Raw genomic sequence first — 24,293 nt, forward strand, 5'->3', positions numbered from 1 at the left:
TAGATAGATAGATAGATAGATAGATAGATAGATAGATAGATAGATAGACGGAAGGAGGGAGGGAGGGAGGGAGAGAGGAAGAGAGAGAGAGAGATGACAGAGAGAGAAGATAAAGAATTACAGGGTAATTAAAAGGGAGGTTTGAGAGAGAGAGAGAGAGAGAGAGAGAGAGAGAGAGAGAGAGAGAGAGGGAGAGACGGAGAGAGAGAGAGAGAGACCAATCGATAGAGCTAGAGCAAGATCTAGAGATTCCTGAGCTTTGGTTCTGATTCAATTTTCTCCATATTGTAGCCTTTGGACTATAAAAGTTCCAGTCGTTCTCCAGGGACCCCTTCTGACTTCCCCACTGCTTCTCCATCTCCTTGGGCATTTTTGCTAATTTCCCTCAGCCACCCCGTGATACCTGCTGAATGCTGAACCTGATAGGAACAGAGACCCCTGCAGGGCAATGACATTAGCCTGACATCAAAAAGAATGTAGCCGTCAAAGGACTTTCCTCCTTTCTCTTGCCCTCCAGCAAGATAGAAAAGGCTTCGGAGGAGGAGGAGGAGGAGGAGGAGGAGGAGGAGGAGGAGGAGGAGGAGGAGGAGGAGGGGGAGGAGAAATGGAATTCTTTTCTAACTTTCAAGATCGTGACTGTTTCTCTGCATACCCAACTTGGTTAACTGCTCTGGAGGAGACCGAGGTGTCACATAAAGAAAGATTTTATGCACTATTCTCGGTCTTGTTCGAATGTCTCCATCGTATTCATCATCATGTTACATTTGGTCATAAATATATCTGTGGCTCCTTTGTGTTCAAAGCCATGTCTATGTCAGGGAAGGAGGAACGGAGGGAGAAAGGCTTAAACGCATCCAGACGTAGGAAAAAAATGTATATGTTAGATGTGGCAAAGAAATAATTCTACTGTTTCCTTTTATCTCGCTGTACATCCTACCAGCTTTAATGTCATTAACATCCAAGTTAACATGTACAAAATTGTCGTGGTTTTTTTCATTTAACAGTGAGACAAAAGTGGGTTGTTGTTTTTTTTCCCCCCCAGTCATGAGAAATGGTTTCTCTTCAAGCAGGCACAGTTTTGTAGAGACTGTGTTGGAGAGACAGTGTGGTAGAGACTTCTTGACCTCAAAAAGAAGAAAAAGCGAAAGACTCAGGCTAAAAGAGGAAGCTGACCAAGAGGGAAAGATGACATGGCACACATGAGCTACTGCAAAAGCTCAGTCTCAACATGTTTGGGGAAAGGAAAAAAGTAACAAGAAAAAAAACCTTTTCTTGAAATGCAAACCAGGCTGAGAGTTTATAATAAAGTCTATGTGCACCAACCAGGGATGGGATTCAAAAATTTTAGCAACCGGTTCTCTGCCTGGTTGCTGGGCGGGCGTGGCCATGGTGGGTGTAGCCTACTCAGCCCCCTGCGCTATGGCGGAGGGGGGTATTTTTGCCCTCCCCAGGCTCCAAAGGCTTTCCTTGAGCCTCCAGGAGGGCAAAATGGCCTCCCCTGGGCTCTGGAGGCTGGAAATGGGCCCGTTTCCAGACTTCCAGAACTTTTGGGAGGCCCATTTTTCACCCTACTCAGACTCTGGAGGCTTTCCTTGAGCCTCCAGGAGGGTGAAAACAGCCTCCCCCAGGCTCCTGAGGCTCTCCAGAGGCTGGAAACGCACCCATTTCCAGACTTCCAGAACTTCCAGAAGGCCTGTTTTTCACCCGCCCAGAGCCTCCACGTGGACCCTGCACTTACCTGGCATCCAAAACGGACCGCATGGAGACTCCTGGGAGGGGAGGGGTGGGGTGGGTGGGGCAAGCCAGTCCTTGCAACTACTGGTTTGGTGAACCAGATGTAAAATTAGCATCCGGTTTGCCTGAACTGGTCTGAACCGGCTGAATCCCACCCCTGGTACCAACCTTCTGATGTCTTCATTTCTAAACAAGTCATTGCTGAATAAAAATTGGCTTACTATTTATTTATTTTTATTACTGTTTGTTACTATACCATTTATTTATTTGGGGGCATGATGGCTCAGCAATTAAAGACACTGAGGTTGGCAGCTGGAAAGCTGGCAGCCCAGGTTCGAAACCCAAGCACCGCACAACAGGATCAGATCTTGTTGCTGTCTCAGCTCCTGCCAACCTAGCAATTTGAAAACATGAAAAAGTGAGTAGATAAAGAGGTACCACTTTGGTGGGAAGCTAACAGGCATTCTGTGCACCTTTGGCATATAGCCATACTGGCCACATGATCATGGAAAATATCTTTGGACGACACTGGCTCTCTCAGCCAAGAAATGGAGATGAGCACTGAGATCTAGAGGGATACCTTACATTCATTCATTCATCATTCATTCATTATTGTTTTTTTCTTTGAAAACATGTCACTTATCCAAGAAGCTTCTGAAGAGATAATCAACCAGCCCCACCCCCTAAAAAAGACTCCAGAACCTCTCCATCAACAATCAGCACCCAGATCAGCATAGATCTGTGATGGCAAACCTATGGCATGAATGCAATAGGTGGCATGCATAGCCATATCAGTGGGTGTGCTAGCCCAGCTCTGGCATGCATGAGCACGCTGGCCAGCTGATTTTCACGCCTTCTGGGCCTACCAGAAGTAGGAAAACAGACTGTTTCCTGCCTCCGAAGGACCTGGAGAGGAGGAAGGCCCATTTTCCTTTCTCACCTAGCTCCAGATCCTCTCTATGCATCTGGGGAGGGTGAAAACAGCCTTCCCCACCCCTTCAGAGGCCCTCTGGAGGCCTAAAGTGGCCCATTTCCCAACTCCCAGTTGGAGAGGAAGTGACGTTTTTTGCTGTACCCAGCCTCCAGTCCAACTGGGAGTTGGGAAATGGGCCATTTCAGGCCTCCAGAGGACCTCTGAGGGGGTGGGAAGGCTGCTTTCTCCCTCCCCAGATGCATAGAGAGGATCTGGAGCCACGTGAGAAAGAAAAACGGGCCTACCGGGCCATCGCGTGCCAGGAGCAGAGGGGAAGGGGGGTTGTGCGCACATGCGCAGGGCGGGGCGCATAGAATTATGGGTGTGGGCACCCGCACACGTGAACCTCCTCCACCCCCCCTCCTGGCACGTGATGGCAAAAAGGTTAGCCATCACTGGCATAGATTAACTCCAAGGTTAACATCAGACCAATGATCAATTAAACAAAACAATGCATTGGTTACCGGTTGCCCTTCGGGTGAGGTTCAAGGTGCTGGTTATCACCTATAAAGCCCTTCATGGCCTAGGCCCCGGATATCTGTCGGACCCCCTGCAGCCAGCGACAATCCCCAATCACCAGGTGCGTTCCCACAGACAGGGCCTCCTCAGGGTGCCGTCGGCCAGACAGTGTCGGCTGGCGACCCCCAGGGGGAGAGCTTTCTCTGTGGGTGCACCCACCCTCTGGAACCAACTTCCGTTGGAGCTCCGGATGGCCCCTGACCTTCGCTCGTTCTGCCGCGAGTTGAAGACCTGGTTGTTCCATAGCCTGGACTGATGGGGGTTTTTTAATGAATTTTAAACTGTTTTAAATTCGATTTTAATTTTATATCGTTTTAATAAGGAATTATGCATTTTACCGTTGTGAGCCGCCCTGAGTCCTCGGAGATAGGGCGGCATATAAATTGCATAAAATAAAATAAATAAATAAATACCCCAATCAAGAAACTGCCAAAGAGCCATCAGTAAACAGCCCAACCAAAGAATCTCTAAGACTTCCCCCACCCACACAGACAGGCAAGTCACCAGAATATAAACTGACAGCAAACCACACTCCTTACTAGCACTGATGATGTTACCTAGTCAGGGTAATGAAAAGCGTTTGCAAGAAAACAAGCAAGCTCAGACAGCACCAAGGAATCCTCACTTCCTTCAGTTCAGTTTTGGAAAATTCACTTTTGGGACAACAGAGAAAGGAGAAAAAAAGAGGATTGGGGGCTACTAGCAAACCCTTTTAGTAATCTTTGCAAATGTCTTGTTAAGAAATATGGGGAACGATTTGGTTTCACATCGAACCCGGCTTTCCTTAGATTTTGCAAATGCGCCCCTGAATTTTTGTATTGTGAAAACGGGACCAATACGAGCCGGCTGACATAATCTTGGAAAGCAGACAGACTGTGATGAGTGCGGATGAATTGATGCCAATTTGCAGAAACACTTTTCTAAATTTCTTCTGACCTGATTAGCATCTCACAATAGGCAGAATTATTCTGCTCAAGGAGGCGTATTGTGACTTGTCATTGGGATTGTTGCTACCTCTCTCGCCGAGAAGCTGCTTTAATCTCTGGTCCTGAGAGCCCCTGCAGCTGACAAGATCAGAGATTTGTCATATTGTGTTATTATTCTTTAGACAAAGGTTGCTGGGCTTCTCTGCTGACACTTAACAAGTCCATAGATGTAAATTCTTGGATCGCTTGCAGAGAAAAAACCTAGGGGCAGCTTTGTACAATAGCGGCCAAAATTGTGGAAACCTTTTGGGAAAAGTGTATTTTTGAGGTTTGATAGATAAAAACACCACTTCTTGTTTTTGAGGTTTTTTTTTTTTTTATTTATTTATATATATATTATATATATTATTTATATATATATAATATATATAATATATTATATATATATATATTATTCATAAGAATAAACTAAACAGAACAATGAAACGTACAAAACATAAAAACATATAAACATCCATTTCAATACATGTCCAATTTGTCGCAACTATAATATACATTTCTCTTTGTATTTTGACTCTTCCTTATTTGGTCATTCCCTTTTATCTATCTACTATGGATCTTTGTTAACCTATGTCTGTTCTTTGTTTCCATCATATTATATTTGGTCATTTTATTTACTTCCTATTGCTTCATCTCTTTCCTATCTTTCAACCAACTATACCACTTTTCCCATACTAAGTAAAAGTCATGTTCTTCCCTATTTTGTAATTCCTTTGTGAGTCTATCTAATTCCGCATATTCCATAATTTTATTGATTACTTTATCTGGCATTGGTATATCACTACTCTTCCAGTGTTGCGCGTATAGTATTCGTGCTGCTGTTATCATATGTATAATTAAATAGGTTTTTGAGTTTTTGAGTTTCAAGATAATCCTATTCCACTGCTGAATTGACCTTAACCCAATTGAAAATCTATGGAGCCGACTAAAGAAACTAGTTAGTCAGAAGCGACCCAGCAATAAAACCCAGTTAATAGAAGCAATCCTTCAATCTTGGTTTCACATTAGAACAGTTGCAGGACTAAAAGACTTGGTTCACTCCTTGGGAAGACGTTGTAAGGCCGTAATTCATGCTAAAGGTTACCCAACTAAGTATTAACTGACATGGTGATAATTTTTGTATATTTCGTTTTTTCTATGGTGATAATTTTTATCTCGTTTTTTTTCCTACCATTTCACTTTTCTTCTTTATACTGTAACTGCTATTCTAATAGCAAATCCTTCATAAAAGTTATTGCATTACATTCTTGATTAAATTATCTTTCCATTGATATATAATTTTATGGTACTACTCCAAAAAAAAAAAAAAGTGGTGTTATTAGCTAGTTTTAGAAAATGCACTTTTCCCAAAAGGTTTCCACAATTTTGGCCACTACTGTACTTCCCTCGATATCTTCCAGTTTTATCTGATAGCATTAGAGTTCCAAAATAGGAAAATATTGGGGTGGATAATCAATCTCCCTCCCCGGTTAAGCATTTCAGTTCCATGTACAGGTAGTCCTTGACTTATAGCTACAACTGAGCCCAACATTTCTACTACTAAGCAAGGCAGTTGTTAAGTGAGTTTTGCCCCCTTTTACAACCTTCCTTGCCACAGTTGTTAAGTGAACCTGACTTGCCTGTTGATTTTGCTCATCAGGAGGTCACAAAAGGTGATCGCACTGACCCCGGGACAATACAATATTCATACATACATGCCAGTTGCCAGACATCTTAGTTTTCTTCCTGTGGCCACAGGACACTATGATGGTCATAAGTGTGAAAAACTTCACAACTCACCTTTTTCAGTCTGTTGTAACTTCAACTGGTCACAAATGGTTGAGTAAATTGAGCACCACCGCTGTTAACAGAGTTAGGGATGACACAGAGACTTCTGCACACTGCCTATATTTTGCTCATCTCCCCATGCCTACATATTCAAAGACAGACAGACAGACAAGCAAACAGGCAGGCAGGCAGGCAAACAGATGCTTGAGTTAATTTGGGGAGACTGGACCCCAGCTATGAGCCTCGGTGGTGCAGTGGTTAGACTGAAGTACTGCAGGCTACTTCTGCTGACTGCCGGTTGCCTGCAATTTGGCAGTTCAAATCTCACCAGGCTCAAGGTTGACTCAGCCTTCTAAGGTCGGTAAACGAGGACCCAGATTGTTGGGGGCAATAGGCTGACTCTGTACTTTATTGTCAACAATTGTCTCTCTTATGGTACTAGAATATTCACATTCACCAATGTTCACAAGAGCTGTAGTGGTGCAGTGGTTAGACTGAAGTACTGCAGGCTACTTCTGCTGACGGCCGGCTGCCTACAATTTGGCAGTTTGAATCTCACCAGGCTCAAGGTTGACTCAGCCTTCCATCCTTCCAAGGTGGGTAAAATGAGGACCCAAATTGTTGGAGGCAATATGCTGACTCTAAAAACCGCTTAGAGAGGACTGTAAAAAGCACTGCGAAGCAGTATAGAAGTCTAAGTGCTATTGCTATCCGCGAACATCTTCCATAAACACCAACTTATTTCATCCAAAATAGCCAAGGGGTTTCAGCTGGTGTGAAATCCACAGGAGAAACATGTCACCCCTAATTCTTCTTTTCTTTAGACTAGCCAGACCCCAAACCTGCAGCCGTTCTTCATAGGGTTTAGTCTCCAGGCCTTTGATCGTCTTAGTTGCTAAGCTGGCAGGTGCTAGCCAGCAGGATGGAAGCCACCAAGTCTGCATCTAAAGAAGATTCAAAGAGTGGGCAGTCTTCAGGAGCCTTTTATCTCCCAAAGTCCTTACTTTGTTGATTCTCAAGACTTGGCCGCTAGTCTTGGCTTGTTGGCTTAATGTCTGGTAGCTGTTGATGGGATTTGGGGAGGAGTTTCCCATGTGCCCAGGTCCAATTTCTTTTGTCTCATTTAAGTGACATTTTTCCTTTGTTTCCTTTAATGACTTCATTCCTTCTTATCTGTCTCCCAAAAGGGATCTTTTCGATGAGATTCCTAGCTTTTTGTTCACCCTGCTTATGTGCCTGCCTTATCTTTACTAGTTTCAGTCTAGTATTACACAGGAAGTCCTGCAGTCAGGCTACACTTCAGGTGTTCAACACAGGGAAGAGAGAAGGGATCAGTAGAGGGGGCATGCATAAGTGCACTAATGTGCCTATCATCAGAGATGATATTCAGCAGCTTCTGACCAGTTCTGGAGAACCGGTAGTGGAAATTTTGAGTAGTTCGGAGAACCAGTAAATACCACCTCTGACTGGCTTTGCCCCCATCTACTCTCTGCCTCCCGAGTTCTAGCTGATCGGGAGGAAATGAGGATTTTGCAGTAACCTTCCCCTGGAGTGGGGAGGGAATGAAGATTTTACAGTATCCTTCCCCTGCCATGGCCACCAAGCCTTGGCCACCAAACCATGCCACGCCACACCCACTAAGCCACACCCACAGAACCGGTAGTAAAAAATTTTGAGTCCCACCACTGCCTATCCTCCCTGTCATTGTATTTTTATTCTTTTATTCTGGGTCTCGTTTTTGTTTGACAAATTCAAACAAACAAACAAATAAAAATAGGAAGCACTTTCTTCGAAGTCTCTGGAGAACTTCAATCCTGTGTATTTTATGGGGGTGCGAAGTGGCTGTTACACCAAGAGCCATCATTTCCCCATTGCAGTTTCCCGAAGTTATTATGCAGTAAATCTGTATAAAAGCTGTTCCCGTTCACCTCTGGCTAGTGAATTAAAGTAATTATGTGCTTGCTGTATTTTTTTTTTTAAATCTTCCAGCATGCAGTAGAGAGTATCCACTACTGTGACCAATTCTGTCTTGTTTATTAAATGTAGATGTAATTCTGGCACTGGCTGCTTAGAACAGATGGCCTGTAGTTTCTGAATATTTTGCCTTTCAGCCCCCACGCTGCCAGGCTAGTGACTGAGCACTGGGGGAGGGGGTCACAAGTGTAGTCCAGAATCTGGCTGGGAGGGGGGCACCACTACATATTCCCCAAATGGGGAAGGGGACAACTTGCCACAGCTAACAGTTGCTGCAGCCAACTCACCACGACCAACTCACTCACTATGGCTAACTGGCTGCAGGACAATTTAACAATTCTGTTTAATTATTTAAAATAAATAAAAAAAATATTTTAATCTTTGCCATTATTTTTAAAAATTTGATTTATATGCCGCCCTTCTCCGGAGACTCAGGGCGGCTTACAATGCGCTAAGCAATAGCCTTCATTCTTTTTGTATATTTATACAAAGTCAGCTTATTGCCCCCACAAACTGGGTCCTCAATTTACCTACCTTAGAAAGGATGGAAGGCTGAGTCAACCTTGAGCCTGGTGAGATTCGAACCTGCAGTAATTGCAGGCAGCTGTTCTTAATGACAGGGTGCTTTAGACCACTGTACTACCAAGGCTCATTCAAGGCCACTCCCATTTCATTCTGTCCCTCCTTTAGCACTCTTTCTTTAATGATTCTATTCCATTATTTCTTTGAAATTAGTGTAACTCTTGTCCTGTTCTGCGGCAAGTTGGCTATGGCAAGTTGGCCATGGTGAGTTATTATTATTATTTATTATTATTTATTTATTTGTCAAATACGTATGAGATAACAGATATAAGCATAAACACGATTATGAATACAGGAGAAGGATACAAATAAGTGGGGACAGTAGGGCAGGGACAGTAGGCACGTTGGTGCGCTTATGCACGCCCCTTATAGACCTCTTAGGAATGGGGTGAGGTCAACAGTAGACAGTCTAAGGTTAAAGTTATGGGGGTTTGGGGAAGTAACAACTGAGCCAAGTAGTGCATTCCAGGCATTGACCACTCTGTTGCTGAACTTGTATTTTCTGCAATTGAGTTTGGAGCGGTTTACCTTGAGTTTGTATCTATTGTGTGCTCATGTATTGTTGCGGTTGAAGCAGTCATTGTCAGGTAGGACGTTGTAGCAGATAATTTTATGTTCTCTACTTAGGTCAGACCGAAGGCGGCGTAGTTCTAAATTGTCTAATCCCAAGATTTCAAGCCTGGTGGCATAAGGTATCCTATTGTGAGCCAAGGAGTGGAGGACTGTTCTCGTGAAATATCTTTGGACTCGCTCAATTGTATTAATGTCTGATATACAGTGTGGGTTCCAGGCAGATGAGCTGTATTCGAGAATTGGTCTAGCAAAGGTTTTGTATGCCCTAGTTTACAGTTGGCCATGTTGAGTTGGCCCTGGCGAATTGTCATAGAAACGCCCCCCCCCAATGTACTGTCTTCTGAAACTTTCTTTTATGTTAATGTAACAGCACCCAACATTTCTGCTGTTAAGTGAGACATTTGTTGAATGACTTTTGCCCTATTTTATGACCTTCCTTCCCACAGTTGTTCAGCAAATCATGGCAGTTCATAAATTAGTCACCTGGTTGTTAAGTCAATCTGGCTCCCTCTCCCCCTATGGACTTCGCTTGCCAGAAGATCTCAAAAGGGGATCACGTGATTTTGGGACACAGCAACGGTCATAAGTACGAACCAGTTGCCAAGCATCTGAGTTTGGATCAAAGGTCATAACTATGAAAAATGGTCATAAATCCCTTTTCTCAGTGCCGTCGTAACTTTGGACAGCTGCTAAATCAACTGTTGTAAGTCAAGGACTACCTGTACCGTACATGTGAACAGAAACTCAAAGATAAACCTATTAATGGGGACAAAGGCCCCCCAAAACACCTTGGACTATCCTCATTAGTCTCAGTTATTGGAGGACGCACACTTCAGTGGAGGTTACAACCTTTGGAGTGGCTGCTTCTAGATCTCCAATTCTGCCCTGCATGACATTATTCGCCTTCCTTGGTTTTTCTGGCTGCTCTCGCCATTGAGCTGCATTCATTTATTTATGCTGATAACAAATGTATTTATTTATTTATTTATTTGTATCCAGCCTTTATTATTTTTTACAAACAACCCAAAGTGGTGAACATATCCAACACACCTTCCTTCTCCTATTTTCCCCACAACAGCCTTGTGAGGTGGCTTGGGTTTTGAGAGAGAGAGAGAGAGAGAGAGAGAGAGAGAGAGAGAGAGAGAGAGAGAGAGAGAGAGAGAGAGAAGGTTACCTGATTGACTTTCATGGCTAAGGTGGGACTTGAACTGATGGTCTCCCGCTTTCTAGCCTATTGCCTTAACCACTGGACCAGACTGGCTGTTGGAAAGCTGGTCATACCATTCTATAAAGCCTTAGTAAGACCACACCTAGAATATTGCATCCAGCTTTGGTCATCACACTATAAAAAAGATGTTGAGACATTTTGGGAAGATCAACCAAAATGATTAGGAGACTGGAGACTAAAACATACGATGGATGGTTACAGGAACTGGGCATGGCTAGTCAAGTGAAGAGAAGAGAAGGACCAGGGGAGACATGACAGCAGTGTTCCAATATCTGAGGGGCTGTCACAGAGAGGAAGGGGTCATGGTATTTTCCAAGGCATCTGAAGGCCAGACAAGGAATAATGGATGGAAACTGATCAAGGAGAGATTCAACCTGGAAATAAAGGAGAAATTTTCTGAGAGTGAGAGCAATCAACCAATGGAACAGAAGTTGCCTTCAGAAGTTGTGGGAGCTTCATCACTGGAGGCTTTCAAGAAGAGATTGGACTGCCATTTGTCAGAAATTGTGTAGGGTCTGCTTGGGTGGAGGGCTCGACTAGATGGCCTACAAAGTCCCTTTCAACTCTATTAATCTGTAATCTGTAAAGCTAACAATTCTGAAGTATATGTTACTCTCTAAATTGCTGTTTATACATTATTCCCCAAATAGCTGGGGTTTTCTTCTTCCTTATGATGATGATGATGATGATGATGATGATGATGATGATAATAATAATAATAATAATTATTATTATTATTTTATTTCTATACTGCCCTTCTCCCGAAGGACTCAGGGCGGTGTACAGCCTATTTAAAAACACAAAACAAAACAACAATTAAAATTTAAAATGATTAAATAGATTTGGCTCAATTTAAAATCCCAGAAATTTAAACTACCCCAATTTAAAATATTATGTTGATAGCCCAGCCTGGCGGAAAAACAGGGTCTTCAGTGTGCAGCGAAACACCCGGAGGTCGGAGATCTTAAGTATTTCCGGGGGCAGTTCATTCCACAGGGCTGGGGCTCCCACAGAGAAGGCCCTCCCCCTGGGTGTCGCCAGCTGACATAACTTGGCCGATGGCAATAATAATAATGTGCATATAAATAATAATTTAATAATAATAATCATGAACCATATTTATTATCATAAGCAATTCAAAAACTATCATGGTTGAGTTAGGAGAAAGGGAAGATGTAAGCTTAATAACAAATAAAAGGACTGAGGAATATGAACTGAGGGTGACTAGGCTGGTGTGACATCAGAAAGAGTGATTGGACCTTTAGAGTCTCAAAAATGAAGAAGATTTGTGAGGTTGGACTCCTTACTGTAGAAAAAAAAAACCCTATTTGTTTTGAATACATATTCATATGGTATATTCATTGGAAAAAGTGAATGAGATTATTTAATGTAAGTAGGAATAGGGATTTGAAAATGAACATAGCAGAGATCAGATAGTTGTGTTTGGCAAGAGAAAGTGAAATGAATTATTGTAAATTATACAGAAATGGCAAAGAACTTTAGAATAAAGAGTTGGAATATCCACTATTAGAAAAATCAGTCGTTAAGAATTTTAAATATATCTCTTGCAATCTTAAAATGAGACTGATCCACAAAAGAATATTGGACAAATTGACTATTGGTAGTCAATTCTATGACGTTGAAAGCATCAAAAGCATTACTCTAGGTTTGATTTGGTTTTAAATTCATCGGTTAACACGGTCTTTAAGAATAATTTAGTTTAAAGATGTAAATGTACACTTGAATTATATTCCTCAAGTTTGGAATTTCATCAACATACAAAGAATTATTGGCTCATCCTGCATGAGATAATAGCCAAAAAGATTATTCTTTTACATTGCTTCTGATTTGTTACTTGAAAGATTTATAGAAAAGACAATACCTAAAGCATCATAGGGTTGTGGTGGAATCATAGATGAGTTGCAAGAATAGACGGCGGGCTAGTGAATGATTTGATGTAAACCAGATTTAGCCATATTTCTTTCCTGTTTTCTTTTCTCGTGCCTTAATTCCTCTGCTTTTACTATTTCTTTTCTGGGCTTTGTTGAGTATTGCTTCTGCTGAAAGAGAATAGCATGGTGGATATGTTCACACGCTTCCTACTTAGTTGCAGAATTTTAATTTGTATCCATTAAAGTCTCATGGGCTCCCAAGTCAAGAATTGTCTCTTATCCACACTGTTCATGTTCACTGTTTTTAGATAACCCTTTCTTTCCTCCAGTCCCTCAGAAACAAATGGTCCCAGAAAGGGGTGGGTTCTATTTACCTTTACTACCAGTTTGCAATGGGGTTGTGCATGGATGCGCAGAAGTTTCCTGATGATGTCAGGGTTGGTGGGTGGAACCTCCTGCCGGTTTTACTACCAGTTCTTGCGAACCTGTCCGAACTAGGGGCAACCACCACTAGTCCCAGAAACAGATGGAACTATGGAGACCATCCACTGACCTTCTCTGCTGTTGCTTCTTCCCTCTGGAACATCTTGCCCCCCCTTCCAATGCAGGGTTGGCCCCCAACCCCCCTATCCTTTCGTAAGGGCCTAAAGACATGGCTCTAGCAATGGGCCTGGGACCCCAATGGGGGAACAGCACAGTGGAGGTGGTTGATTGAGTAACAACAGATCCTACCTACGCCTGTTTCACCCCAGCCTTGCCCGCATATCCTTGATGTTAATGTCTGGTTTTAATTTTAATTTTCAGGTTTCAGTGCAGATGTCCCAGGCCAATTGTCAGAGACATACGTTTAAGCTGGAGAGAGAGAGAGAAGGGGAGACGGAGAGGGAGAGGGGGAGAGAGAGAGAGAGAGAAGGGACGGAGGGAGGGAGGAAGAAAGGAAGGAAGAAGGGAGGAAGAAGGGAGGAAGGAAGGAAGAAAAAGGAAGAAAAAGAAAGAAAGAAAAAAAGAAAGAGAGAGAAAGAAAAAAGAAAGAAAGAAGGAAGGAAGGGAGGGAGGGAGGAAGGGAGGAAAGAAGAAGGGAGGAAGGAAGGAAGAAAAAGGAAGAAAGAGAAAGAAAGAAAGAAAGAAAGAAAAGAAAGGAAGGAAGGAAGGAAGGAAGGAAAGAAAGAAAGAAAGAAAGAAAGAAAGAAAGAAAGAAAGAAAGAAAGAAAGAAAGAAAGAAAGAAAGAAAGAAAGAAAGAAAAATATTTGTAGCTCAGGGTTGAAAGCAAAGCAAGAAAACAAGCAAGCTCAGAGAGCACCAAGGACCCTTCAAAGAAATAAATATCGGGTAGATGCTTATGTGGCTTGGTGAGTAAAGTAAAGACTCCTTGGATCATTTCCATAAGAGCTGCACCCTCAATGGTAGGCTGAAGCTCGTCTGTCTGAAGGACATCCTTCTCGCTCTTCCAAGTCGCTCGCTGTGACAGAGAAGCTGTCATTCAGAAATCTCCTGGCTTGGTTTTAATCGCGACGCTCACAATTAATGGGGGATATTTTCATTTCCCCTCATACACCTGGCAGCACAATTATTGCCTGGCGGGGCTGCTGTGGGAAGCGTCTCGCCGCAGACTGTAATTTATCCTGAGGAGTCTCATCCCCCTTCTTCTTTGGCACGTAATAATTTGAGGGAAATAGTTAAAATATTAAAAAAGGGAAAGAAGAACGAATCTCGGGCCCAGTCGGGAAGAGAAAATTGCAGGTTTCATTGTGTGCGCTACGCCATCTGCCTCCAACTTGGGGGTCTTCTCAAGGGAAATAGCGACGGATTCAATTAGAACCGTGCTGTCGGGCAGCTACCTTAGAGGATTGGCCTGCTGAGGTTGTCATTATCCTCCTTCACATTCCTTCATGGCCCAGACAGCTGGCAAAGGCCACTGGACTTTCCAGAAGGATTCAGTTAGCTAAGGGGGCAGGGAGAAGAAGGGGATTTGGGGCGTGCCTGGAAGGAAATAAGTTGTCAACGAGCGTTGCTTGGCCTTCAACACACCCCAAACATCTCTGCCAAATTGCATCTCTTCATCCATTCGAGGGCCCGGGTGTCGTAAAAGCTGTAAGAAAGGAAAAAAGGGGGAGTCCTATTTGGCATGTTTAATCTACATTCTTGTGCCCGGGCATCAAGCGGTGAATTATTGCTCATTCGGTTTGTCGTAGCTTACATGCACATGGGCATAGCTGTGGCTTGGAAGCTGGCAAGTAATCTTTTTATACGCACAGCCCCGGAATCTTTCATACCTTAATTTTATAATTTCAAAACGTATTAACCTGCCTCCGTCGGTGCTGGAGGCTATGACTGTTTTTTTTAAAAATAAGCAAATAATATAAAATGACCTTCTCCTCCAGGAAATCAGGGTAACCAGCTTGGCAAACCTTATTAGGATGCAAAAAAAAGAAAAAAAAAGCTGAATCTGAAATTAGATGCTTTACATCTAATTGCTTTAGCCTGAATATTCAAAGGAAGCGGCACCTCCTTCGTTTTGGCAGCTGTACAGCCTTGGGAGTCTTCGAAGCACAGCGCTTCTTCTAACCCCCCACCCCCAAACCCCCCTCCCCTTCTGCAAGAAAACCCGCAAAGCAACAACAGCAATGATCGAATGGATGTAATTAATGACTCGCATTTGCGAAAAGTTCGGAAGACAAAGAGGAAAGCAGGGAACCTGTGAAGATATAGTCTTATTAACTGCCTGAATAAAAGGGGCACAGTGGCTCAGTGGCTAAGATGCTGAGCTTGTCGATCGAAAGGTCGGCAGTTCAGCAGTTCGAATCCCTAGTGTTGTGTAACGGGCTGAGCTCCCGTTACTTGTCCCAGCTTGTGCCAACCTAGCAGTTTGAAAGCAAGTAAAAAATGCAAGTAGAAAAATAGGGACCACCTTTGGTGGGAAGGTAACAGCGTTCCATGCGCCTTTGGCATTTAGTCATGCCAGCCACATGACCCTGGAGATGTCTTCGGACAGCACTGGCTCTTCGGCTTTGAAACAGAGACGAGCACCGCCCCCTAGAGTCAGGAATGACTAGCACATATGTGCGAGGGGAACTTTTACCTTTACCTTAAGTGCCTGAATAATGGAATTTATTTATTTATTTTATTGATTAGTTTGTCAAACATGTACAAGATAGCAGGTATAAATATGAACATGGACGTGAATGAAGGAAATGAATGCAAATAGATGGGGACAGTAGGACAGGGATGGTAGGCATGCTGGTGCTCTTGTGCACGCCCCCTTTACGGACCTCTTAGGAATGGGGTGAGGTCCACGGTAGACATTTTAAGGTTGAAGCTGTGAGGGTTTGAGGATCTAACATTGGAGTTGGGTAGAGCATTCCAGGCGTTGACCACTCTGTGGCTGAAGTCGTATTTTCTGCAATCAAGTTTGGAGCGGTTTACCTTGAGTTTGTACTGATTGTTTGCCGGTGTATTATTGAGGTTGAAGCTGAAGAAGTCGTTGACAGCTAAGACGTTGTAGCAGACAATTTTGTGTACTATGCTTAGTTCAGGCTGGAGGCGGTGCAGTTCCAGATTGTCACCAGCAAAGGTAGGGACACCATATTGTGGAATGCCGCACCTCTGTTCAACTGTACCTGGATAACCCAAAAACATTCTATAGAAATAGCAATAGCACTTAGATTTATATACTGTTCCATAGTATTTTACAGCACTCTCTGGGCAGTTTACAATGTCAGCATATTGTCCCCAACAATCTGGGTCCTCATTTTACTTATCTCAGAAGGATGGAAGGCTAAGTTAATCTTGAGCCAGCCAAGACTGAACTCCACAGCTCTGGGCAGAGTTAGCCTGTAATTCTAACCACTGCACCACCCGGGTTCTTCTATGGATATTATTTATAGTTTGATATAAATAATTTTAGGTGGCCAGAGAGAAGGGAGTTATTTTCATTAAGATACGCCCTGGAAATCTTCCACCTCCGTGACCCTCAAGCTCTCAATGCCAGTCTTAGAGAGAAGAGCAAAGTAACTCTTCCCTGTGTCCGTGTGCATGCATGGCTGATATGCTGATCTACTTTCTTTTGTGTTTCTTTGCTAGGACCCTTTGCAACGTTTCTGTTTGGGACCCAAACAAATTGTTAGAGAAGGAACCTCTGTTTGCGCAAGTCCTAGGCTTCACAGAAAGACCCGTTGAGACAGGAGCAAACAAGTATGCCATGTCAGCTAACAAAATACAGAACAACAGAGTTGGAAGGGGACTTGGGGGTCTTCTAGCTCAACCCCTTGCTCAAGCAAGACCCTACACCATTTCAGACAACTGGCTGTCCTATTTCTTCTTAAAAACCTCCAGTGATGGAGCACCCACCATTTCTGAAGGCAAGCCATTCCACTGATTACCGGTAATTGCTCTCACTGTCAGGAAATTTCTCCTTAATTCTAGGTTGGTTCTCTCTTTGATTGGTTTCCATCCATTGTTTCTTGTTCTGCCTTCAGGTGCTTTGGAGAATAGGTTGACCCCCTCTTCTTTGTAACAATCCCTTAGATATTGGAACATTGCTGTCATCCATAGTCCTTCTTTTCATCTCAGAGGTGAAGAAGCTTCTTGGATGAGAAATGAAACATCTTCAAAGAAAAATAAAATCAGAAAGTCCAGTTGCCTCTTGAAAAAAAGCACCTTTGGGACAACCATGACCTGGATCGATCTGGAGCTCTGCTATCAGTTGCAGAGGCCTTTCTTGAAGCGAAATGGAGGCTGGGGGAGACGCGTGCGAGAGTGGCAAGTGGCTGCAGAGGTGGGCCAGCAGCAGGCTCCTGCTGGATGGGGCTTTCGGTGTTGCCATGGCAAGGTGAGTCAGTAATTAGACATCCCCAAAAATAAGACCTGATGCCTTATATAAGACCAGGTCTTATTTTCAGGGAAAAATGGGTATGTGCAACAGCATCTGATGGCTGACAGAGTTACTCTTTTACTCGTCTTTGCTTGCAATAGATGATCACAGCTCTATTAGATACTCTTCAAAACCTTTATGGAAGATACACTCCTCTCACTTCAAAAGCATTTTCACCCCAATAAGCGGGGGACATCAAAGGAACCTCCCTGAAGATTGCATTATATTTGGCACTCGAACGTCCCCTGGGCAACGGTGTGGTCATCGGCAAATCCTTTCAATCTAGAAGCACACTTTGGTTAGCTTTGTGGATGCTTCTGATACAAATACAGACAGACCCTAATCAACATGTTTTGGATTTTAGTCAAAATAACTACAGGTATTAGTTATTGACTTGACTTACAACAGTACATTAAGTGACCATTGGGAGTTACAACAGCACTGAAAAAAAGTGACTTATGACCATTTTTCATACTTATGACCCTTGAAGCATCCCCATGGCCATGTGATTTATATTCGGATGCTTGACAACTGGCTCATATTTATGACGGTTGCAGTATCCCGGGATCATGCGGTCCTCTTTTGAGACCTTTTGACTAGCAAAGTCAGTGGGGGAAGCCAGATTCACTGAACAACTGTGTTACTAATTCAACAACTGGAGCAATTCATTTAACAAATGTGGCAAGAAAAGTCATAAAACGGGGCAAAACTCCCTTAACAAATTTCTCGCTTAGCAACCTAAGTTTTTGCAAAACTCGCTTAACAAATTACTCACTTAGCAACATAAATTTTGGGCTCAGTTGTGGTTCATAATTGGAGGACTACCTGTACGAAGTGTTATTTGCATGGAAGCAGTATATCTGGGTAATGAAAACCTAACCATACCTGCAGGGGTGGGCTGCTGGGGCTTCGTAGGGGTTCGGGAGAACCTCTAGCTAAGATTCTGTGCAGTTCAGAGAATGCCCAAATTCCATTCTTGGGATGGCCTTGCCCACCCTGCCCTGCCCCTTCCAGGAGTACCCATGCAGCCCGTTTTGGGTGTAGGGTGTGTACGGAGACTCGGAGAGGGTGGAAAATGGGCCTACCAGAAGTTCAGGAAGGCCGGGAACGGGCCCATTTCCGGCCTCTAGATGACCTCCGGAGCCTGGGGAGATTGTTTTTACATTACTTTACTTTACTTTTATTTGATTTATATACCGCCCTACTCCCGAAGGACTCAGGGCGGTGAACAGCCAACAATAAAATACATACATACAAAATTTAAAAAGCAGAGATAAAATCGAATTAAATAGTTTGGCCCAGACAGATTTAAAACCCCAATCAATTTAAAACAAATTTAAACTTTGAATATTAAAAATACTAAAAAATATTTAAAAATATTTAAAATGTTTAAAAAGAGGGAGAAAGTTAGGCCAGGCCCGCCTGGTGAAATAAAAAGGTCTTTAGAGCACGGCGGAAGGTGCGCAGATCCGGAATCGTCCGTATCTCTGGGGGAAGCTTGTTCCAGATAGTAGGTGCCCCCACAGAGAAGGCTCTTCCCCTAGGGGCCGCCAGTTGACATTGTTTGGCCGACGGCACCCGGAGGAGCCCCTCTCTATGAGAGCATACCGGCCGGTGGGAGGCTATTGGTGGTAGTAGGCGGTCCCGGTTTTTACCCTCCTGGAGGCTTGAGGAAAGCTTCCAGAGCCCGAGGAGGGCAAAAATGCCCCCCGCCCCACTGTGGTGCAGGAGGCTGACTAGGCCACGCCCACCATGACCACGCCCGCCCATCAACCAAGCTGAGAACCCCTTGCTAAAATTTTTGAAGCCTACCCCTGCATACCTGTTTACTCACTGTGATTCCAGTAACCGCAGTAGCTACCAAAAAGTGGGGGGAAACTTCCCTGGATGTGTGCATTTGTACTGTTCCAGACCACCCCAGTTAAGGGAACTGGCCAAGCCACAGGTAGGTACAGAGCTGGAATTGGTCAAATCCTGGTTATTGTTAGGACTTCATTCCATATGAATCGTCTTTTGATTCTTACCAGATGTTTTTTCCCCCCCTGTCTGCTTCCAAACGTAATAAATAGACTCACTTGGGTGATAAAAAGCTTGCATAATCGTAATCATGTCCCAGAAGTCTAATCATCATTTCTGCACACACACACACACACACACACACACACACACACACACACACACACATATATATATATATCTTTTAAAAGTACAAATATATGTCTATGTGAAAAGGAGATTTTGCCGTTCCCTTCTTCCCCAGATAATCATTCAGCCTCCAGGGAGTCTCTCAAAGATATGACACTTTTGTCTTTTGTTTCTGAGGTTGGATGTATCGCTTATGACAGTCACTCAAAATTAGCAAGTATGAATAATTGAAAGCGGAGATTTAATACGCCTTGCTACTGTTTCAGTCCTCTAGATGTATTTGGAAAACCCACGGAATTTATTTATTTATTTTATTTATAACTTTACTAAAGATTTTTAAAAGGAAAATAAAAATGAATGGAAATTTATATAAGGGACAAAAAAAAGAAGAAGAAAAAGCTAAAAGTTCAAGAAATGGAAAAAAGTAAAAGAAAGACAGGAAAGAAGAAAAGATACAAAGAGGTTGATTTCAATTTTCTTTAAATAAGTACGATTATAGGTTTACCTCTCATTCTAGGGCAGTTATGGCTAACCTTTTTTTCCTTGGGTGCCGAAGGTGTATGTGTGTGTGTGATAGCATGAGTGTGCATGGCCACATCCATAATGCAATGCCCCCACGCTGCCCCCACCCCCAATGCACTGTTTTGGGCCTAGCAGGCCTTCCTGAAGCCTCCGGAGGCCAGAAACAGCCATTTGTGGACTTCCGGTAGGCCTGTTTTTCACCCTCCCCAGGCTCCGGAGGCTTCCCTCAAGCCTCCGGGAGGGCAAAAACAGCCTTCCCCGGCCTTCTGGAGGCCGGAAACGGCCCGTTTCCAGACTTCTGGGAGGCCCATTTTTCACCCTCCCAGAGCCTCCGCACATGCCCTTTACTTACCTGGCATCCAAAATGGGTCACGTGGAGACTCGTGGGAGGGGAGGGACAGCGTGGGTGGGGCCAGCTGAAAATCAGCTGGCCAGCGCGCATGTATGCGTGGTGGAGCTGACCTAGGGCAATGTCTCGCATGCCCGCAAAGAAGGTTCACCATCACGGTTCTAGGGTTATTGTATACCTCTCTTCTTTCTACAATCTATTCTGTTTAATCATGAAAACCATAACTCATACTTTCATTTTTTTTTGTTATACATAAAAAGTCTATAAGCAATAAATGTAGATATCAACTTTTCTCTCATCAAAGAAGTCAATTAAGCCATCTCAGCAACTTCCATCATTTTCACAAACCATTCCACCACTGTGGGTAATGTCAAATCTTTCCATCTTGGCGCATACAATAATCTTGCAGCACCTGTCGTATACAAAAACAAAAATCCATGACTTTTTTTTCCCAACCATTTGTCCATCAGTCCCAAAAGAAAGACCTCTCATCTCAGTTGTGGATTTACTTCAGTGAATTCTGAGTGGAGATCCTGATCTAATCAGATCCTGCTTGGTTCTCCTCCAAAGCGTAATCACAGAACACAGGATAACAGAGTTGGAAGGAACCTCAAAGGTCTTCTTGTCCATCCCTTTGCTCAAGCAGGAGACCATTGCAGACAAATGGTTGTCCAGCGTCTTTTTGAAAACCTCCATGATGGAGCATCCACAACTTCTGAAGGCAAGCTATTCCACTGGTTAATTGTTGTCACTGTTAAAAAAAAAATTCTCCTTAATTCTAGCTGGCTTCTCTCCTTGATCAGTTTCCATCCATTGTTTCTTGTCTTGCCTTCTGGTGTTTTGGAAAATAGTTTGATCCCTTTGTAGGTGCCCCCTCAAATATTGGAAAAGTGCTATCGTGTCTCCCTTAGTCCTTCTTTTCATTAGAGTAGACGTTCCAATTCTTGAAACCATTTTTCGTATGTTTTAGCCTCCAGACCCTTAAATATTTTTGTTGCTTTCCTTGTCTTCCATGAATGTGTCATCATCACACGAGGCTAGGATAGCCTGTGACCTTCATCTAATAATCCATAGTGCCTAACATTTCCTGACATGAAGGACAGGAAAAAAATAGGATGCGGCTAATTTGACCAGACGATATATAAGTTGGAAGTAGAGAATGGTGTACATGTGGCACAAACTCCTGGTCTGATGTTCTGTGGTTGAAATCTTTCTCAGTTCCCAGAATAAAAACAATAGCACTAGCACTTAGATTTATATACTGCTTCCCAATGTTTACAGCCCTCTCTATGCAGTTTATAGAGTCAGCCTCTTGCCCCCAACAATCTGGGTCTCATTTTACCCACCTCAGAAGGATGGAAGGCTGAGTCAACCTTGAGCCTGGTGAGATTCGAACTGCCAAATTGCAGTCAGCAGGCAGTCAGAAGAAGCAGCCTGCAGTACTGCACTCTAACCACTGCACTACCGTGGCTCATAGGTGGGCTATCCAATGCAAACCATTTGTTGCAGCTGCTTCTGAAGAGGGATGCATTATAGAAAGATCTCCCAAAAAAAGCTTGTTTCTTTCTGGCCAACTTGGCCTGAGGCTTGCAGCCATGGATGGCTTAAAAAAAAAAGTATGGAAACATAAATGGGCTGTCTTGAAAAACACAATGCTTCCCAGTTGTTTTCACAGTAGACCAGCTGTCCCCAACCTTTCCACCTTGGTGGCCTGGCTCAGCAAAGGCGGGGAGGGAATGGCAGGCACACACGCATGTGCAAAGCTGCATTGGTGCGAGCAGTGGGCACGCGCTCGTGTGAATGGAGCTTCATGCATGAGCGAAGCTTGCTTGCGCTTGCATGCAAAGCTCCATTCGCCCGAATGGAAGCTCCTTCCACTCAAATGCCCTCTGCTTCTGTGAATGGAGCTTTGCATGAAAGCTCAAGGGCCCACCGCTCACAGAGTTGGAGCTTCACATGCACACATTTGCCTGCCGCTTGTGCTAGTGGAGCTTCACCCCCATGCTTTCGTCTTGCTCGCACGGCCTGGTTTCAAATAGGACGTAGCCAGGAGTGGGTTATACTTACCTTTACTACTGGTTTGCAATGGGGCTGCGCGTGCACTCTTCTGCGCATGCGAAGAAGCATTCTGATGACGTCGGGGTTGGTGGGCGGAGCCCACCACCGGTTTTACTACTGGTTCTATAGAACCGGTGTGAACCGGAGGCAACCCACCACTGGACGTGGCCCAGTAATCAGACGTGGCCCAGGGGTTGGGGACTCCTGCAGTAGACTTTAGCAGTAGAGCAGAGTATCAAACTCGAGAACCTGGAAATAGTAAAGGAAACAGCCTGGAAATAGTAAAGGACCAGCCAGCAAAAATGGGGTGTGGGGGGGCCATGCATGCCCCCCACACCTCATTTTCAGCCTGGACGGCCTCCTGCAGCACTCTGCTGGCCAAAACAGCAAAGTGCAAAATGACCAGCAAAGTGCTGCAGGACACCATCCAAGGCCGAAAACGGGGTGCAGGGGTGTGTGCATGACCCCCGTGCCCCATTTTGTCCAGCAGGGTGCTGCAGGAGGCATCCGTCCCATCTGCCATCCATCCCATCTCCGCCCCCCCACTCCAAGCTGGCTGGCCTGCAGAGGACAACTACAATGCTGAGGTGGGATTCACTTACTTTCCCTACCAGTTCGCAAATGTGAGCGCATGTGTCACCTCTGCACATGCACACAGCCTTCTGTGCATGCACAGTAGTCGTGCATTATGTCCAGGCAGGTGGGCAGATCCTCCTGCAGTCGCCACTACCAGTTCGCGTGATCTGGAGAGAACTGGCTGAATCCCACCACTGGCTCCAGCCCTCGAAGAACTCCAGTTTGACACCAATGCAGTAAGAGTGCAACAAGAGAGCTGAGGTCTGGGCCCTTGCAAAGGAGATATTTGCACCTTTGGCTCACCTGCCTGTGACTGTGTATATCTATGATGGCTTTTGCAGCATTCGCTGCACGTTCCTTGGATATTTCAACAAGCTCCTTTTTCCTTCCCACCTGAATGTGACCGTGGCATTTGCATAGCCCCGGTTTCTCAAAAAAAGTGCTGAACTGGCATCCAAACAGCCATCTGTTGGTCAACTTAATGGGTTGAATAATATAAGGAAGTCATAAAAAGCCAAAGAAAATCCTGCCTGAAATTTTGGCATAAGCTGAACCTGTGGGGGAAATAAAAATGCTTTAAGTGGCTTAAATCCAAACACAATACTTGAGGCTTATTTCATTTTTTTTTCCCCTGCAGGATATTTAATGGGAGTTTTTTTCCCTCCGTCCAGAACTATTTTTAGTATATGAAACTATATTGATTCTCTTTCTCTTTTAAATAAGCAACAGTATAGCATGACCTTATGTATGTCTGTATGTGTGAGAGTGTTTATAGACAAATATACCCACACTCGCTTTCACACACACACTCACATACACAAATACTCATCTTTGCAAATTTGTGTGGTGTACATACCTGCAAATACAAATGTTAATCAGTTTTCCTTGCAGCAAAAAATCCTAAGGCTTTTTAAAATTTTAAATCAATTGTGCTGCAATTAATAAGCACCGTAGTTTGGCTGCTCTTAAGTCATGCTGAAATAAACAATCACACTTACCATATTTTTCGGAGTATAAGATGCACCTATCTTTTTTGGTGAGGAAAAGAAGAAAAAGAAATCTCCCTCTGCCTCTGAGCAATTTTGCTTCGTTGCAGCAAACTGTAAACAGCCTGCTTTACTTTCATTTTCGTTTTCAACATAGCTTGATTAGCACAAGGGAAAAAAAAATCTGCTCCAGCAATTTACCTCTTTGCATCAAGCATCAGAGCCCTACGCAAAACAGCTGAGAGCAAATCAGCCGAGAGTCGGGAGGCCGATCCAATCAACTTGTGCTAATTAGGCTGTGCCGAAGCTGAAACAAGCTGTTTCTTCTTGTTGCTTGCTGCAAGAAGGTAACTGCTGCGAGGCAGAGGCCAAAAGTTGAGGGCCAGTGGGTGCACGGGGCTACATTCGGTGTATAAGGCGCACCTAAATTTTCATCCCCTTTTAGGGGGGAAAAAGGTGCGTTTTATACTCTGAAAAATACGGTAATCCCTGCTTGAAATGAGTCTTCCCCACAGTGGAACCTTCAGATGTAACTCCACTGCTCTCAGCCAACAGGCC

Source organism: Pantherophis guttatus, chromosome 5, assembly GCF_059756535.1.
Source record: "Pantherophis guttatus breed Tessera chromosome 5, ASM5975653v1, whole genome shotgun sequence".
Classification (NCBI taxonomy): Eukaryota; Metazoa; Chordata; class Lepidosauria; order Squamata; family Colubridae; genus Pantherophis; species Pantherophis guttatus.